The following is a 19,527-nucleotide window of genomic DNA, read 5'->3' as shown; positions in this document are numbered from 1 at the left end:
TGACTTTGGGGTTCCCAAACCCACGCTTAGGTTTGGTAATTTGCTGGAAGGACTCAGAAAACACTGAAAGAGCTTCCACCCATGGTTATGGTTTAAGACAGCATAAGGATACAGATTAAAATCAGCCTAGAAAAGAGGTGCTTGGGTAGAATCCAGGAGGGCTCCAAACGGAGCATCATGCCATGTGGAGTCATAGACCACACCAACCCCTCCTGGCTCAGAGGTGTGACAACATGCACAGGCTATTGCCAACCGGGGAAGCTCACCTGAGCCTCAGGGTGCAGAGTTTTCATTGGGAAGATATGGCTGGCTGCCCACATGGCTCACCTGCAGTCTCCTGACACCGGAGGTGAGGCTGGTCCTTTAGACAGACCCTATTGTATCCGCCAGGAGAGACTTGGCTCTACTGTAGAGGCAGATAACCCCTAAATCTTGGTGGCCCTACACAATAAAGGTTTGTTTTCTCTTTTGTGTCCCTATAGCATTTGGAATGTATGGCCCCCAGGTCACTGTGGCTGGTAAAAGGGAGGGTGGCCAAAGCACACTGACTTTTAACCACCTCAGCCCAGAATTTGCCTGGTTTCTCTTCTTATGGAATTGGCCACATGGCTCCAACTTACTGCTGCAAGACAGTCTGGGAAATGGAGGGCAATCCATGGAATATTTGTTGGGTAGAGGTCCCTCCCCGAGCAGCAGCCCTCTGAGCATGAGATGATCCCCACCCCTTCCCATCAACCCAGGGGAAGTGGACAGGCACTGCGTGGAGGGTGGCCCACATGGCAAGTCCATCCATGGCCAGTATCCAGCCAGAATCCCTGGAGGGCCCTCAACACGTCGTGCCAACTCCTGAGAGTCTGAGAACATCGAAATGATTCAGCCAGCACGGACAGCTGAGGAAGGAAAGGGGCCGGCTCCCTGGGAGAATAGCGCTGGTGCGGGGACAGGACCGAGTGTGTGGGAGGGGCCATTCATCTGCGGCTTCTGCAGGGATCTTGCTGACAGTTTGGCCACCGGGAATTCCAGATGAGGCCTCGCCTCAGCTGGGGTCGAGGGGAGACTTGCCTGGACTCCGAGGCCTTCGTGGGGACTAGGAGTTTTGCCTTCACCTTGCTCTGTGGGTAACTTGGGGTTAGAGTCCCTCCAGGGTCATCACAGGGAGCAGCAGTCCCTGGCGACCTGGGCTGGAAATGGACCAAGGACACCACTAGGAGGAGTTCTATGATGAGGCCGGGTCTCCCTGCCCCTTTATAGACACTGAGGTTCTTACAATGAAGAAAGACAAGCTGCCACGACCCCCGAGGAGCCCCCCTCTCGGCCAGGTCCTTCCTCTGTTCAGGATCGGTCACCCACTCTGTATGATCTCATTTAATCATCACAACAATCCTGCAAGTTACAAATTACTATCCCCTCATTTTGAAAATGAGGAAACCGAGGTCTAGAAAGGCAGAGAAAACTACCCAAGACTATACCATTGGTAGTGAAACTGGGATTGGAACCCAGACGAGGAATCAGTATCCACTCTTCTAAACTTATTGCATGATGGCAAATTCCACAAGAGTAAAGATGAAGCCATCACCTGCCTCCAGTAATTATCAACTCACCACCAAGCTCGTTTCATCTGCACCCTTGCCCACCTCCCCGCTACATCCATACTTTGGAGCAAATCCCAGACCCCACATCGTCTCATCCTTAGGGATTTCAGCAAGTGTCTCTGGTAAGCTTACATTCCTAACCATGGGGCCTGGCATGGAGTGGGCATCAATAAATATTTGTTGAGTAAGTGAACGATCTCCAAGTGCCTGTCAAGCTGGAAATACACCTGCAAGTCTCTAAAAGGCAACCGGGAGAGGTGGGAAGACAAGGGGCTTTACCATCAAGTTTGAATTCAAACCCAAATCGACTCTGCCAGTTGCCACGGCTATAGGACCCTGGGTGAGTTCATGGAAACCACAGGAATCTCAATTTCCTCCTGGGAATCTGAGCATCTTGACAGCGTGACTTGCAAAGCTGCTAGGAGTGGATGAGAACATGAATATGGGCACGTGCCCAGCAGGCAGCCTAGCCAGCGACTCACCTCGTTCCTCTGTGCCTGTCTCTTCATCTGTAAAATGGGGTAATTATAATACCTACCCCCAAAGGGCTGCTGTGAGGATTGAATTAGTCTATGCCCGGCACTTAGTAGGTGCTCAACAGGAGGCCACTAGCATTAGAAGCTCACTGCATGGAAAACAACCACCCAGGGTGGTGGTTATCACCCTGTTAGAACAGGTAAGGATCAAGCGATGCTTAAGATTAGAGTAGTGATTCTCCACTAGGGGCAATCTGAGCCCCTCGGGGCATTTGGCAGCCTGGAGGTCGTTCTGCTTGTCACAACTGGGTGAGTAGGCTGCTGCTGGCATCTCGTGAGTACAGCCCAGGGATGCTGTAAACTTCACAGTGCACAGAGCAGCCCCCACAGCAAAGAATTATCTGACCCAAGTGTCAACAGTGCCAAGGTTGAGAAATTCTGGATTAGAGGAGGATCAGGAGGGGGTTAGCTCCATTACACAGAGGCTGGGAGACTGAGGCTTCAGTCATCCCACACTGTGTCCAGACTCAGTAAATTAACGGAATTTTTCCGTCTTTACCAGAGTAGCAGTTGATCTGGTTCTTTCCGGAAGACAGCTGGATGGGGCTGAGTGCCCGTTTTCAGTTGGGTGCGCTGGGGTTTACAAAGCGTATTCTCCAAGCTTGTGCAGCTGGTGTGGGAGTGGCCAGGCCTGGGGGATGGAGGGTTCTGCAGAATGAGGGGGTCCCAGCTCCCAGCCAGAAGGAAGGAGGAAGGCGAGTTCCAGCAGTAGCTGGATGTGCCCCTGGTCCCAACCTGGAGACCAAGGGAAGGGTTCTGAGATGGGAGACACATTCAGAGCGGAAGCACAGTGAAAAGTGTGTGGGGGCTTTGGAACTAGATGGACCTGTCTTCAAATCCTAGCTCTCAGCTACTACTGGGTGACCTTGGCCTGGGACTTAACCCCTCCAAGATGATTTTTTTCCATCTATAAAATGGGTGTAACAATACTTACTTCCTAGAATTTATTGCCTTTGAGAGCAAAGGTCCAAAGAGAGCAAAAGTTGTCCAAAGTTCCAGAGTAACCAGAGCTTAATTAAGTCCATGTCTTAAATTTTCAGCAGAGGCCCTTCCCAGTAAATTCATTCATTCACTTGTTCACTTGGTCAGCCAATCAGTCATTCATTTGGGGCAGGAGATTGGCAGGGCAAAATGGGCAAGGACCAGATAATGGAAGGTCTTATAGATCCTGGCAAAGAGTTTGGATTTTATTTTAGTAGAATACGGGGCAGAGATTCAACAGGCCTGTTTAGCTGAGAATTCCCAGGTGAAGTCAACATTACCTGACAGTTGTGTAGCTGGAGGAGATGGTGATGTTTCTGCAATGACTTTGGTTGATATTTTAAGTTTGGCTGAGACCCCTTAGGGGGTGAGGTAGAAACAGAAGAAAAGAGAGCCAAGGACTGGGCTGCGGGCACTCCAGATTTTAGAATTAAGAGAGTAGAATTCGGGGAAAGAATCAGCCAAGGAGCAGCTGCGGACGAGAGGACAAGCAGGAGAGGATGGCACTGAAGCCAAGAGGAGAGGCGGGCGATTGAGGCAACAGGTGGGCACATAGTAGGTCCTCAGTGAGATGATGTGAACAAAGCATCTGGAAGAGAGCAGGCCTGCGGCAATTGTTAAATATTGTTATTAATGCTTAAATACACTTGGAAGATCGCCAAGAAAGCAGCCCATCTGCAGACTCCTCACCACTGCTCCTCGGTTCGCCACCAGCCCCTCTTCAACAGTGCAATTGCTCCTTGGCCAGGGATGCTGGCTTGGGGCTCCAATCCCGGGATCCGCTCTGGGTGAATCATTTCAACGTTCCCAGACTCTCAGGAGTTGGCACAGAGTGTTGGGAGCCCTCCAGGAATTCTGGCTGGGTACGAGGCATGGATGGACCTGCCATGTGAGCTGTATCCCCACTCCACCCCCACCACTCCAGCACCTGTTCACTTTTCTGGAGCTGATGGGAAGGGGTAGGGATTGTCTCATGTTCCTGTGCAGAATAACAGAGGGATGGGTGAATGGGGCAAGGAGAGGGGCGATAAAACACATCAACAGCCAGGCCCTTCCTGGACCCATTAAACCAGAACCTCTGGGAATGAACCCCAGGCATTATTATTATTATTATTATTATTATTATTATTATTATTATTATTATTATTTTAGTTGCCCAGTTGCTTCTGTCACACATTCAGTTGACAATCAGTGGGGAAACTGAGAACCTGGAATTCTAACCCTAACTATCTCCTACCCAAAATTCCCCCAAGCTGCAAACAGAAGGGTGGCATTCTCTTCCAGTCACAAAATATGCCCAGGGAGGAAGCGTGCTGGGTGGTTAAGAGCCCAGTGCCTTAGTCTGCTCGGGGTGCTGTAACAAATCCCTGTAGACTGGGGCTTAAACAATAGACATTTATTTGCACACAATTCGGAAAGCCGAGAGTCTGAGGTCAGGGTGCCAGCACGGTCAGGTTCTGGTGAGGACTCTCTTCCTGGCTTGTAGAAGGCCGCCTTCTCGCTGTGTGTGCACATGGCCGTCCTCAGTGCACATGCAGCTCTGATGTCTCTTCCTTTACTTATAAGGACACTAATCCTATCATGGGGACCCATCCTCATCTAACCCTAATTATGCAAAGACCCCATCTTCAAAGACCATCACATTGGAGGTTAGGACTTCAACATACGGACAAGGGGGGGACGCAAAAATGTTCAGTCCATAACCGAAGCATTGGTGTTAAACTCATCTAGGTTACTTTTTAGCCATGTGGCCTTGGGCAAGTCATCTCCCACCTGAGTCCTAGAAAAGGTCAAATCCTTAAATAACAATTGCATGACTCTTTACACTTGACAAGGCATTTTGACACACACCGTATCTTTGAATCCTCCCCCATAGTCCTGTGAGGGGGAGGGACACGATTAGTTCCATTTTCTGGTTGGGGAAACGAGGCTCAGAGATGAAGTCACCCACCAAAGGACATTCAGCTTGGCTTTGAGTTCAGGTGTCTTTCTCCTTTGCCAAAGGGAGCCTGGAATTAAGAGGGACCACATGGAGTCTCCTATGTGACAGTGCCTGGGACATAAAGGAACTTGGAAATTGTGGAAGGAGGGAGGGAAGGAAAGGAAGAAGAGGGAAGAGGTGGGAAGGTGGGATGGGGAAGAGGGAGGGAGGAAGATGGTCAGGAAGGAAGGAGCCGGCTGAAAGATGGAAGTAGGTGCTTATAGACACCAATGACCAAGGAGTCGGCCGCAGTGAAAGGAGAGGAAGAAATTAACTATCTACAGGCCCAGAAGCATGTTCACCCTCTACACGTGGCAGTTCTAACTTTTGCTAGAAGGGATCCATTTTACGTGGAAAATTAAAGCCCAGGGCAGGTGGATGGATAAAAGCATCTTACTTCTGGTCCAGAGCCCCTTCTGACACTACAGGATTAAGAAAAGATGCCATAGAATTTTCCAAAAAAAAGAAAAATCCTGAGTAAAGTTCCTCTGGGAAAACAAGGTCCCTGGTTCTAGTTTTTGCCTCCAAAGAGAAATCCTGCACCTACGAGACAGGTGGTAACTGTTGGTAACCGTTGGACACATTTGATTGATGGATTGATTTTCTTCCCGACACCCAAACTTCCTTCAGTCTCCCACCCTGCAGCAACTGCTAACAAGAAGTTGTGCTTATGACATCCCAGACACCGGGCTAAGCACCGTACTTATGGTATTTCAGGGGTTGGCAAACTTTTTCTATAAAGGGTCAGAGAGTAAATATTTTAGACTTTGCAAGCCATATGGTGTCCGTCACAACTACTCAACTCTGATATAGGGGACAGCAGCCACATGGAAACACATGAGTGTGTCTGTGTCCCAGTAAAATTTATTTATGGGAGCTTAAATTTGAATTTTCTATAATTTTATGTCACAATAGATTGTTCTTTTGATTTGTTTTTCAACCATTTAAAAAGGTAGAAACCACTCTAAGCTGGCAGGCTGTATAGACAAGGGATGGGTGGATATGACCCACCGGTGGTAGTTTGCTGACAACAACCAGATGGAGTAGGTTTCATTGTTACCCCCATTTTAAAGAGGAGGAAGCTGAGTCCCAGAGGGTTTAAGGAATTTGGGTCAGATCACGCAGCTCGCTAGCGGCAAAACCAAGACTCAGAGTCAGTCTACGGACCCAGACTCTTAACCACCCGGCTGCCACGTGGTGAGCACAAGCTTCTGACTTTACAGATGGGGAAACTGAGGCCCCGAGTGGGGGCAAGGCCGTCATCTGTCCAGGGTTGCGTAGCAAGGTGGTGAAAGAGCCCTGCCCCCTCCCCTGACTCAGTCCTGGGCTTATTTCTCTACGTTGTGCCGTTTCCTCATTTACTCCGACTAATTATCATTTGTTAAGCAGATCTGGAAATGCTGACATGAGAGTTGGAGGCTGGGGGCTGCAGGAGGGGGGTCGAGAACGCAGGAACGAGATGGGCGAGAGGAGCCACCGCATCCACACGCATCCACGCTCCTCCACACTCACGCTCACACAACGGCTTCCATTTCCTGAGATGTCCACCTGCTTTTATGAATATAAGTGGATTTGTAACAAGCATTGCAGCTGCATATAAGGCATTCAGACATGGAGACAATTTTACTAGATAATAGACTATCATGCAGGATACAATTTAAATTAAAAAATGCAATTTTCACCTTGAAATGAACAAATGATTACAATTTCTATACAAATTAAGGCATTCAGCCTCTCTTTCAGTAGTGGCACCAGCCCATGAAATATGACATAATTACCATGAAATACATTTTCAAATATTTTGATTTTTGTCCGCCGCTTTTTAAAAAACATAGGCCGCCTTCTAGGTCTCCGAGTGTGTGTTGGCATTTCCCACCTTCTGGGAAAAACACATTAAAAAGAAAAGCCAAAGGCCCCGAAGATGAAGTTGGCCCCCCTCGCTGCCCTCCCCTCCTCCCATCTCCTCACCCCTCAGAGTCCCCTGCCCTCCCCCTCCCTTGGCTCAGAGATAAAATTGAAAAGAGGCAGACGGAGGAGAGGGGACGCAGGCGACCAGCTCCAAAGCCTGAGATTTATCTAAATTGCTACGCTTATCTGAAGAATCGCATCTGTTGGTTATCTCAACGCCAGCCACTCCAACCCTCCATCCGTCTCTTCTCTGGAAATCGCTTCCCCAGCCCCCAGCTCTCCCCCCTACCAAGGCACACCACCCCCCTCCCCAACCTCCACTCTTATTTTTTAATTATTTTTCCATTCTGTTGTCTCTTTATGGCTGGAGACGAAAGGATGAGAAGCCGCTGCCTGTGGCTTGCTCCGGCCTCGGGGGCTAGATAAAGAACTTCGTGGTTCAGCAGGAGTGGACAGGGGAGGTGGCCCGTGGGTCTTAGATTCCTGGGTGGAGTTCTCTGTTGATTGCCCAAGCTGAGCGACTTTGATGAAGGTCATTCTTGCACTAATCTATCCTTTCCCTGTGTCTGTAAGCCCGCCATCTTGAACAACCCTTCCCTTTGGTCTGAGCTTTGGGTGAATCTCTTGGGCCATTAGATCGGCATCCATATCACCTAAGAGCAGCCCTCTGACCTCTTACTTGGTTCCTGGTCTTGGTTCCAAGCCTCCTTATCTGACCCATTGTCCGCTGGGGGAGGGGCTTCAACACTCCCAACCCCCCCCCCTCGGCTGCTGCCCTCAAGACTTGGTTCCTATCTGCTGTGTGTTCTCGTTTCACTCTCTCGGCCAGCTGTGTCTTGCCTTTCCCTCCGTGAGGATAATTCTGGCTCGTCCTCAGCCCCTCCTGGACCAGTGGAGAGCCTGGCTCAAGTTTCCTCCCCTTCAGCGTAAAAGGAGTCTGAGGCGAAACACTTCAACTAGGATGTGGGGCTTAGAGCCCCTTGCTTTCTCTTAGCACATCTGCTTTTGTTTTCCAAGCAACTTTCACTTGCATCAACTCTGTCCCAACTCGCAACTGCCCTGGGTAGAGGACCTCACTCACAAGGGACACACTTAGCACTTTACAGAGGAAGTAACCAGGTATTCTAGACCAACGCAGGAAGTTGCCACAGCATTTTCAGACCTATTGCCATGTCTCCCAGCTGTTCGTTTGGAAGGTACTTCGTGGGACTTTGTGAACTTGGACCACGTCCTCTCCATCTGACCCCATCCTACCCTACACTCCATCGTCTTACCAGCCTCCTGACCCCAGGGACAGAAGAAAACTGGGTCATACTCCGGCTCAGAAAGCAAAACAGGGTGTCCTGTGGAAACAGACTGCATTTTAGGATCAAGAATTCAAAGTTTCAGAATCTAACTGCCATCTCTTTCTGGCTCTCTGACTTTGGCCAAATCAACTGGTTTCTGGGCCTCCGTTTTCTCATCTGTAAAATGAAGGTAATGATACTTCTCCTGTGTGAAGGCTGTGAGAACTAACTTTGAGAGCATGTGGCAAGGCTTCAGCAGGTATAAAATTCCCTCCTCTCATGTGATGGCTCCCAGCTTCCTAAGGGATTCTGAGACAGTAATTTTTAAAAATCCTTCCTGTTCATCTGAAGCTCCAAGCACATAATGTCTATCACTTAAAACATGTTCATATTTGGGGATGAGTCAAGTTACTATGCCTGAAAGTGACACCAGGGCATTGAAAGATGGAAAGCATGAACATCCGTAGGAGTTGAGACGAAACAGAAAGGAAAGATTATTGTTAAAAATTATTACACATTTTCCCTATAAATAGAATAATGTTTATTAAGCACCTCATCTCTGTTCCAGGCACCACACAGGGGTCTTTATCTCATTTAATCCTCACAGCAATATTATGAGGCTACTATTAACCCCATTTAACAAATGGAAAATCTGAGTCACAGAGAGGTTATGTTATTTGCCCAAGATCACACAGCCAGGAAGTGGCAGAGCTGGTGACTCTTGCTGTTAAAAATGGCCATATTCACGTATTCTAGGTAGACCAGATGACTCTTTCCGCAACTATTTCTTTTTCTCAGTAAAAAGATGGAAGTAAATGAGATGTATCTCAGGAACCGAAGGCATGTCAGCAGCTAGTGGGTTGAGAAGGACATGTACACAATTAGCTTTATTCTAAGGCAGAACTCACTGACGCCAAGTATAGGAGGCAGGGTTACCCAGCACCCCCGTGGCACTCTGGTCAGATCACTGACCCAGGGGGCAGCAGAGACAGTAGGGCTGTGGGAATAGGGGATGCACAGTCAAGCGGAGGTCAAATTTCACTCCTCGTTCTGCACAGCGCCCCCACATGGCTGGACCAACTCACTCAGTTTCTCTAGGGCTTTTCATCTTCACCAGCCGAATGAAGGTCTGATCTGAAACCAATCGTCTGCACTTGGTTCCACAAGCCTCCCAAGGAAGTGGAGAGGGACTGTGAGTGCCATGCCCAGGGCACTCGAGGCAGGCAAATAACCCAACAACCCACCCCAAACCACCATTCATTTAAATGATCAATTTTTTTTAAATCTCAAAAAATGCATTCTAATCTTTGATTCTGTTCCCAAGTGCGTGTGCTAATACACAAATGGTGCCAGTTCAGTTCTGAATTCCCCCCTCACAATTCTATCTAAAACCATTACCACTCATCCCGAGAAAATGTCTACGTCCTTTTTTCTGTGGCTTTGCACATCTACAGATTCAGCAAGCAACCAGGTCCTCTTTAATAAGCCCTTCCAAAGCCAAAGATCTTTTGGTCGTTGATCTTTGCTATGAATATATTTCTGTATGATGATTGCACGGAATATTCAAAGTGACTGAAAAATTTAAAGTCCATAGGTAAAATTTTACAAATAACATGTATTTATTGTTAATTTTTTAATTTAAAAAAAATCTTAGAGAAAAAAGGGTCTAAACCAGAATAGACAGAGCTTTGGCTGTTGTTTGTCTGCTGATTCTGAATGTGTCATAATCAAATTCAAATGTTTTGACAACATCTCATGGATAAGCCCATTATTACCCAGTTTACAGGGCTGATTGTACAATGTTCTACCGGTTAATTATAATATCCACACATTCTAACACTGAGTCGTTTTAACATCCTGACATTACGACATTGTCACCCTGAATCATGACATTATTCTAACATGCAGGCACTGCCTTGTTCCAACATGCAGCCTGTCTGGTCTCCACTGAGCCCTCTAACTCCTCAGTGCGCTTGTATCTGACTCTGCCGTGGACAGGAGTGTGACCAGACCCCGGGAGGCAAACAAGCCCTATGAACAAGCCGTGGGGAGCCTTCCGGAAGGAGCCCAGGCAGTATCAGCCCCTCCCCGCCCTCTGCAGCCTCGCAGCTGGAACAGAGTTAGGGCAACTGGTCATCCTGGAAATAGAGAGAGATGATTATCTTGGAAGTTGTTCGAGACCCTCTTGTGCAATGTGCTAACAGGCTGATAATCATTTTTATAGCTAACATTTGCTGGGTGTTACTAAGTACATACACTACACAATTAAATCCTCCCGGCCACCTTACAGGTTCCGGGGCAATCTCCAAAAACATTTACCCCCATTTCTCCATTGCAGGTACCATTATTGCTTCCAGTTTACAGATGAGAAAGTGGACACTCAGAGACATTCAAGTCCCACACCCATGACTGTCTGACCCCCAGCTCACGTCTCTGTAGAACCAACGAGTATTGGTGAAACTGTGGGGAGTAAGGAATCAGATCCACAGCCTGACACAGCATTAATTAAATATGTATTGGGTAAACGAATGAGTGAATGAACAATACTTTTAGAACTGTAGTGACCTTAAAAAAAGTCACCAGCCAATATTCGGGTAAGTGGAGGGTTAACTCTATTTTATTTTTTTTATTTATTTGGGGGAGTGGGGTAATGAGCTTTATTTATATTTTTTTAATGGAGGTACTGGGGAGAACCCAGGCCCTCATGCATGCTAAGCACACGCTCTACCACTGAGCTATACCCTCCCTCACAACTCTATTTTAAAGATAAGGGATGCTCAGAGTGGTTAAGATCTTTCACAAGATGACACAGCTACAAGGTGACAGGGATAGGCTGGTGGGTGGAGACGGCTGAAACTTGGCATGCTGCACATGGCAGAGTTTTCTGTCCTCATTGTGCTGCTTCGACAGTGCGGCAGGGCCATGCTGGGTGCCTCGGAAAGTCGTTTGTACCAGGTTCTGATGGTCTTGGATTCAGGGAGTCTGGAGATGCTTTAGGGGGAACGAATGTGAAATTTATGTCACTCTGGTCAGAGCCCTGTCTGTTATGAAGGAAGGATTTGCTAAACGCCATATTTAAATAAAACTGATTGGAGGTGATGGGGGGCGGGGCGAATCAAGATCCTTAAACATCTTCACAGTCATTGGCCAAGGGACTTCACCTCTGGGGATCCAAACCTAAGGGGGAAAAAAACCCTATGATGGGAGCAAAGCTCTAAGTGGACGCCCAGGAAAATGAAATAAAATGAGAACAACCCAAAGGTCCAAAAATAGAGAGATAGTTACAGGAAATACAGTATTTCCACTCCATGAGCTATTCTGCAGCCATTAAAATGGACACTGATGACATTTTTAACATGAGGAAAGGTGACACTCCAATGCTGATCCAAATAATTTAGAATAGAAAACTGACTTTATGATACGATCTCAAAGATGTTGAAGTGGGTAGAAGGTTGGCTAGAAGGGACAGTATGAAAGTGTTCATAGAAATTACTGTTGACAATGGGAGCATGGAATTCTCTTTTTGCTCTCCAAACAGATGCTCGCTTCCTCTGATAACTAGAAACTCGTAAAACGAAAGGCTGACAAGGAACAAACATGAGAAGGAAAACTAGAAAAACGTCCTGTTCTTGGTTATCACCTCTTGTTAATGACAACTCTCCAAGGAAAGCAGAAGTTGCCACTACGCGGGAAAGGGAAATGGAGCGAAGGATCTGAGCAACATCCAAAAAGCTTCAAGCCAAAATGTGTCCAGTGACTAAGAACTAAAAACAAGCTGCGAGGCTGCAAAGAAAGCTGTCACCCCGTTGTCTCCCTGATGCATAGCGAGGCCTCCCGGGCTCACTTGGTGGCCCCTGCTCCTCTCCCCTCTCACACGAAGGGGAGGGGGGCTCCCAGAGCTCTTCCTTTCCAGATGCACCAAGGCCACCAGTGTGGCTTCTTCCAGGAGCCACGAGCCATCAGCATGGCTTCTTCTAAACAGAGGATCAACAGGACACTCATGTCACAGCATCCACCATCCTCACCCTTTGGCTGAGCAATTGGGACTGGACAACACTTACTTTTTTAAAATTTTTTATTAAAGTCTAGTTGATGTACAATGCTATGTTAGTTTCAGGTGCACAACAAAGTGATTCTGTTACACACGTATATATGTATTCTTTTTCAGATTCTTTTCTGTTGTAGGTTATTACAAGATATTGAATATAATTCCCTGTGCTCTACAATAGGTCTTTGTTGTTTACCTATTTTATATATAGTATTGTGTATCTGTTAAACCCCAAGGGAAATGGTAGGAGTTTAGGATCAGCAGATGCAACTACTAAAAATAATATTTATTTTTATAATTAATAATACTTGTCATAGCAGCCACCATTTATCACATACCTTATGTATAAGGGCCAAGACCCCGACACATGACCTTACTTAATCCTGGCCACAACTCACAAGGCAGGTGCTGGGACAGTCCCCTTCAGAGCTGTGCACAGAAGTTCTGGTTAAACGGCTCACTCAAGGGGCAGTGGTGGAGCTGGAACTCAGATCCCAGTCCCTCTGATCTTCACCACCACCATCATGTCACTGGGCAGGGGCCTGGTAAATGTCACCTGGACCACTGCATGGAAGAAAGCATTCTCCTCTCTCTGCTGCTGTAAGAAAATATGTGGACGCCCTTTGATTATTAATCATGGAAAGACCTCCAAGATACCAAATAAGGTTTTAAAAAAAGTGCAGAACTGTGTGTACGGTATACCATCATGTGTATGTGTGTGAAAGAGGGAAAATAGAACATATATACGTGCTTTCTTGAACATGTGAAAAAATCTCTGGCAGCTACGTGAGAGGCTGCTTACATGGGTTGCCGTATAGAAAGGGGGACAGAGAGGCATGCTTTCGTCCTTTTGGATCTTGAATCATGTAGATACATGACGGTCAATAAATTTTTGGCTCTTAAGGAAAACAACACATTGGTCTTGAAAGCACAGGCCAATATGCTGTCATCAGCAGCCACATGCTCATTGGAACAGGGTCTGACCATCTCTTCCGAGAAGCTTTTGAGTTTTGCAGGGTTAGGCTTGTGTTTCTTTGCTGTCGTGGCCTGAAAAGCTTATCTGCACCACTGGGCAGTTCTTTAAAGGAGCCAAGTTAGTGACAGCCCCAGAGTTCCGAGGGCAGGGGTATATTTGATGGTCGAGGTTTCAGCTAAAGAAGTTAAAAAAGAAAGAGGGAGAGACATACACAAAAAGCTCAAGAACATTGAACCAAAAAAAGAGAAAAGGCACCATTAAAGAGGATTTTATTCATCCAATAAATATTACAGGAGCTTTCACTAGATGCCAGAGCTGTCCTGGGCGGTGGGGTGCAGCAGGGGAAACATGGTCATAGTTCCTGACCTCAAACAGCTCATATTCTAGTAAGTGGAGACAGTAAGCAACTGAACAAATAAAGATTGAAAATAATAATTTCAGTGTGTGCTAAGCATGGTGAGAGAGCAGAGGGCTCTCAGAGGGGATGATAGGCTGAATTAGATGCCTCTAACATATGAATGATGCAGAGAAGGCAGCCACCTAGAAGCTGGGGAAGGGCGTTCCTGGCAGAAGGAGTGGCAAGTGCAAAGGCCCTGTGGTGGAAAGGGCTTAGCATGTCCAGTTTGAGTCTGGAGCAGAGTGAGGCGAGGGTTCCACAACAGCCTTTTACAGGAAGAGGGTAACTATTTTATCTGTTTTTAATATACAAGCTAACATTGAATTCATTTTCTCTGTAATTATTCAAGCACGACAAGTTGACAGAGACCCCTTCACTCACCATTGACATTAGTCTCCCTGCCCAAGTCCAGGCCTGTTACCAGTTTGGTGTTCACTCTTCCAGATTCCTTTCTAGGCACTCAATATATATGCAGAAAAACATTTTGGGGAGCGTAATTACATATGATTTATACCCTATTATTTTTCTGCCATTTTAAAGTTTCACTCGCTATATCTTGGAGATCTTTATTTGTCAGTTCCTGTAACTTTAATTCATCTTTTAAAATTCACTCCTAATTTTTACTCTACAAACATGTATTAAACACCCACGAAAAGCCAGACAAAGAATATGGAAGTAAATAAGGCCCAGACTCTGCTTTCAGGGAACTTACATCCTGGGAGAGAAGCCAGACATCAAACTAGGCATTTAAACACCCAAGGGGCTGAGGGAGAGATCTGAGTATGTGTTGGGGCGGTGGGCGGGGGGTGAGGGAGAAGCTAAGCCAATCAGGTTTGAATAGAGAACAGCTATTCACAGGAACGGGAAGGGTGGGCAAGCAGCTTTCCAAATGAAGAGGAAAAAGCACTCCAGTTAGACATCACAGCCTGTGCAAAGGGGCAGAGGCATGACAAAGAGTGGCAGGTTCAGGGAGTCACAGTAGCCCAGTCTGGCTGGTGGTCCAGGTACATGGAGCGAAGGAGGAGCGCATTAAGGCTGGGGGCGTGGCTAGACAGGACCCAGAGTACCACCATTTCTAGCACGTATGATGTGTGCTACACGACAGGTATGGTCCTAATCTTTACATGTATTATCATCTTTAATTCCTGCCATCGTCCTCGAAATGGGTATTATTATCCCTGTTTTAAATATGAGAAAATGTGACACAGAGAGGTTAAGAAACTTATTTGCAGACACACAGCTAGTAAGTGGGGGAGCCAAGATTCAAACCCAGACTATGGGTGCTTTAAATCACTTCATTTCACTAGGTCACAAGCAGGGGAAGGGGGAGTGGACTGTCGATGGCCGTTCCTCCACATATAAAAGAGGTGGGCTGGCAGCGGACCCATCACCCATCGCAAAGATCAGAGTACACGTGCAGCTGGGGATGCACTGGGGGATGGCAGGCCGTCTGCCTGCAGGGACCTCACAGGTGCGTAGCAAAAGGTGCTGGTTCCAGACCAGAGAAGAGCACAGCTCGTAACGCTGGAGACCCTGGAAAGGGGAGAAAGTTCCCTCTGGCCTGTCGAGGCGATGGGGGAGCTTCTTAAAGGATGCCTCAGAGGAACGGTGGACAAGAAGGGCCGGGGCGAGGAGGAGGATGTGGATCTGTGGTTCTCGTGCTTGAGTTCCTAGCAAGCATCACCAGGAGGGCCTGTTAGAATAGACTGCTGGGCCCCGCTTCCAGAGTTTGAGATTCAGCGGGTCTAGGATGGAGCTGGATAATTTGCATTTCTAACCAGTTCCCAGCTGCTGCAAACTGCTTTGAGCATCCCTGATGCAGCTAAGCGGGGAGGAGAGGAGACTCATAACGGCCCTGGTGCGGTGCCCGACCCCTTCGATGCCTCGGGTCATGGTAGCTACTGTTATTCTATTTCCAGGGAGGAATTTAGGGCACGAAGAGGCTGAATGACTTGCTGGGACCCCCACCTCCACCCAAAACTCCGTACCCACTCTGGCCGCTGGCTTCTTCCGCAGGAAGCCCGGGAAGGCCAGGAGTTTCCTCCAGGACCGCCCTCCTGGCCCATCACCTGGTCCTCTGCTCAGCGAGGGGGGGGGGACTGTGGGAGTCTGGGGAGGGTGGTCAGGCCTAGGGATGACTCAGCCATTTGGGGGCAGCAGTGGGTGCGGAAAGGAGGAAGAGAGAAGGATGGAGGGCATCCTGAGCATCATTCAACAGGTAGATATGGAGCATCTACCTTTGAGTGTTTTGAGTGCTTGGAAGAGATCTGTTGCAGATGGGGAAACTGAGGCCTTCAGGGGAAGGGACTCTCCTGGAGACAGAGCTGGGACTAGAACCCGAGTCTTCCTGTCTTGAATTCCCCGTTGTATGAGGGGCTCCCTAAGCCAGTCCAGGCCTGCGAGGCAGACTCCGGGAGATGGCTGGCCCTCCTTCTGCCATTTGGGTCCCGGCCAGCAACCCTGGAAGGCAAGAAGGGAGACCTTGCCATTTGTTGAGCCCCTGCTCTGTGCCAGTTATCCCCAAAACCCTGAAAGGCAGACGCTATCATTTCCATATTTCCATTTAATGGATGAGTTGACTTGCCCAAGACAGTTTGGTGAGCACCTACTATGTGTCGGGCTTCTGTGTCAAATCAGCCCCTCACCTACGTGGTCTCAGAGCGATGCTGTGAGGTCAGAACTGGTCCAGTAGGTGAGGAAGATCAGGCGCAGAGAGGTCCACAACCTACCCAGCGTTGCACAGCCAGCACACACGGGCACTGACATCCTCACCTGGGCTGATGAGGATGCTTTCCAAAGAAGGGTGAGCTGTTTAGACAGAGGGTGTCCAGGCTGGGGTGTGTATGTGTATCCCTCCACTGATTCTGGTCTCTGGGCCTCATATTCCATTTTCATCCTCTATCCCAGAAGTCCCTGCAGCTGTGCCTTCCCTCACTGGCCCCCTGACTGTCACGGATTATCCCAGGGACCCTGGGGAGGGAAGGGAACATCTGGATCCTGTTACAGGGCCTGGCTGGGGGTCCGGGGGCGGGGGTGCTAAGGCGGCAGAGCACAGGACCTAAATGAATTTCAGAACCCCAGCAGGGCCCGAGTGCAGGCTGATGAGGAGCTGGGGGCTGCGGGTCCAGGCTGAGCAGGAAGGTGGGATCAGAGCAGGCCAGAGAACTCTTCCTGAGCCGCCGGGGCCAGGCAGGAGGCAGGATGATGGAATTAACTCAGGAGGCAACGCTGGGCAGGGGTTGGAGAAGGTGGCCCCCGGCGGTGGCCCAGCCAGGCTCCACCCCCAACTCCCGGGGGAACACTGGGCACCAGGGCCACGGCAGGAATATGGTTTGGTTTAGGGGCCAGCCTGACGGAACAGGTCAAATCAAATTCAGCTTGAAATTCCAGGCCGGTCACGGCAGCCCAGGTAAGGGCGGCGTGCCAAAGTCAACAGTGGGGCTGGGAGTGGTTGTGCAGGGCACGGGTGGGGGTCCTCACCATATAACAGCAGAGGGGCTTCACTGCTGTGCAGGCTGCTCCTCCACATGCCCTGCCATGTGCTGTGGGGTCGGAGGGGGCATCAAGAGAAGGTGTCCCATAGTGACCATTTTCCAAGGACTTACTAGGCTTGGAGAACAGTCAGTTCTTGTGACAATCTGCAAGGCAGGGGCAGTGAGCATCCACTTGACAGATGAGAAGACAGAGGCTGGGAGACAAAGTGAAGGGATCACTTCCTGGAGGAGATGAAACAAGCTGGAAGTGGAGAAGGCATTCCGGGCAGGGGAGGCAAGAGCACAGCCCAGGAGGCAGGACTGCCCACCTGTCGTGTTGGGTGGGTGCCTGCAGGGAGCTGAGGGTTTGCCTGAGGCCATGTAAGAGTCCTATTGGACAGGAGGCTGAGGGCCGTTTGTGAAGGGCTTTGAATGCCAGGGTAAGTGGTGTGGTCTTTGTCTTGGAGAAAACAGGGAGCCACTGAAGATTCCTGGGGATGGCATTGACACGATTAGAGATGTGCTCTCAGAAGAATCATCAGGGCAACTCTCCCAAAATGGGTGAAGGAGTGAAGACAGCAAGGCAGGCAAGCAAGGGCTATGTTGGCAGGGCCTCAATGAATGGGCAATAGGACGGATACGTCCTGAAGGGAAGGAAATAAAATAATCCTTATTATAACTATAGTTTGATTGCTAAGAACTCCCACATGCCGACCACTGTCTTGAGCACAGGCAATACCTTCACAGGAAGTAGCATTATTATACCCATTTTATAAATGAGGAAACTGAGTCGCAGAGGGGCCATTGGCAAGAAGGTAACAAGTGGCTGCGCTGGGGCTAGGATTGAAACCTTCTCTTTCCCCCCAGGGTGTAGTTTCCCCAGATCACGCTGCCTCCCCACAAGTTCACGGGGCGGTGAGGTTTTAGGTCAAGGGCTCTGGCAGCATGAGGGGCAGGGCTGACACTGAGGCTCTGATGCTCAGCTCCCCGCCTTCCTGAGCCTCCCAGGGCCGAGCCTGCCCTCCAGACACTCAGCCCTAAGGCACAGCCCTGAACAGTGTGGCACTTAACCTGTGCATAACAAACCTCAGACATGGGCCAGTGGGTACAGATGATGGCAAGGGGGTGGGCCATTTATTACCCCCACCCTGGTCCTTTAATCTAGAAAGGCTTCTTAGCCAGGGTGGAAGTTCAGAGGCTGGATGTGAAGATGAGTAGTAGGAAGAAAGGCAGTGCTATATTGTGGTTAAGATCATGGGTTTTGGACAGGGAGGGTACAGCTCAGTGGCAGAGTGTGTGCTTAGCATGCATGAGGTCCTGGGTTCAATCCCCAGTGCCTCCATTAAAAATGAATAAATAAAACATCATGAGCTTTGGAGTCAGACAGACCCAGTTTTGAATCCAGGCTCTTCCTTGTGCCCACTGTGTGACATTGAGTAAGTTACTTAACCCCTCTGAGCCCCAGTTTCCTTGTCTATAAAATAGGAATAATGATGCCTTCCTCTCAGGATTTTTGTGAGCATTACACGGGGTAATATGCAAAGGACTTAGACCCAGGACTTGGCACACAGTAGGTAGTTAATAAATAATCATCACATCAGAGCCTGAGGACTGACCCTAGTGAGCATGTGACACCCTGGGTGACCCAGTTGGACCTGGGTTCCGTGGGAGCTCTGCCTTCCTGATGGCATGGAGGAGGTGGTCAGCACATCTAAGGCAAGTGTGTGTCCTCAGCCCTCGGCCAGATGGGGCCGCAGGTACTCCAGGCACCTGAGTCTGGTCCCAGGTCAGTGCTTCTTGGGGACAGGTTGAGACTGCAGTGACAGTATGGTAGGGTGGTCAGCCTGAGGATTTTGGAGGTGAAGGCAGTGGAGGCAAGGTAAGAGGGCATGACAGGTGAGCTCCGTGATGCAGCCATGGTGGAGCCCAAACCAGAGTCCCTCCGCCACCCCTCCTCACCACATGCTTTTTCTAGAAAAATCTAACACTCATTGAGCATCTTAGGTACCATTCTTAAAAAAAAAAATCTTTACATGCATTGGCACATTAATCCTCCCAGTATCCCTACGACGTGGTGTTATATCATCCCCATTTTACAGACGAGGAAGCTGAGGCTCCAAGAGGCAAAGATGCATACTCAAGATCACACAGCTCTAAGTAACAGATCCAAGATTCCAACCCAGGTCTGTCTGACTGCAGGACCCACATACCCAACACTGCCTCCCAGGCCCCTGGCACATTCAAGATTTCCCACCAACATGGCTCAGATTTAGGAAGGGAGTTGTAGAGAGTTTCTCAGCATTCAGTGGATCCAGAAGGATGGGTTGACTGGCTTCACTGTGAGGGTCC

The sequence above is a fragment of the Vicugna pacos genome, chromosome 13, assembly GCF_048564905.1.
Source record: "Vicugna pacos chromosome 13, VicPac4, whole genome shotgun sequence".
NCBI lineage: Eukaryota > Metazoa > Chordata > Mammalia > Artiodactyla > Camelidae > Vicugna > Vicugna pacos.
Note: the sequence above shows the minus strand (reverse complement) of the source record.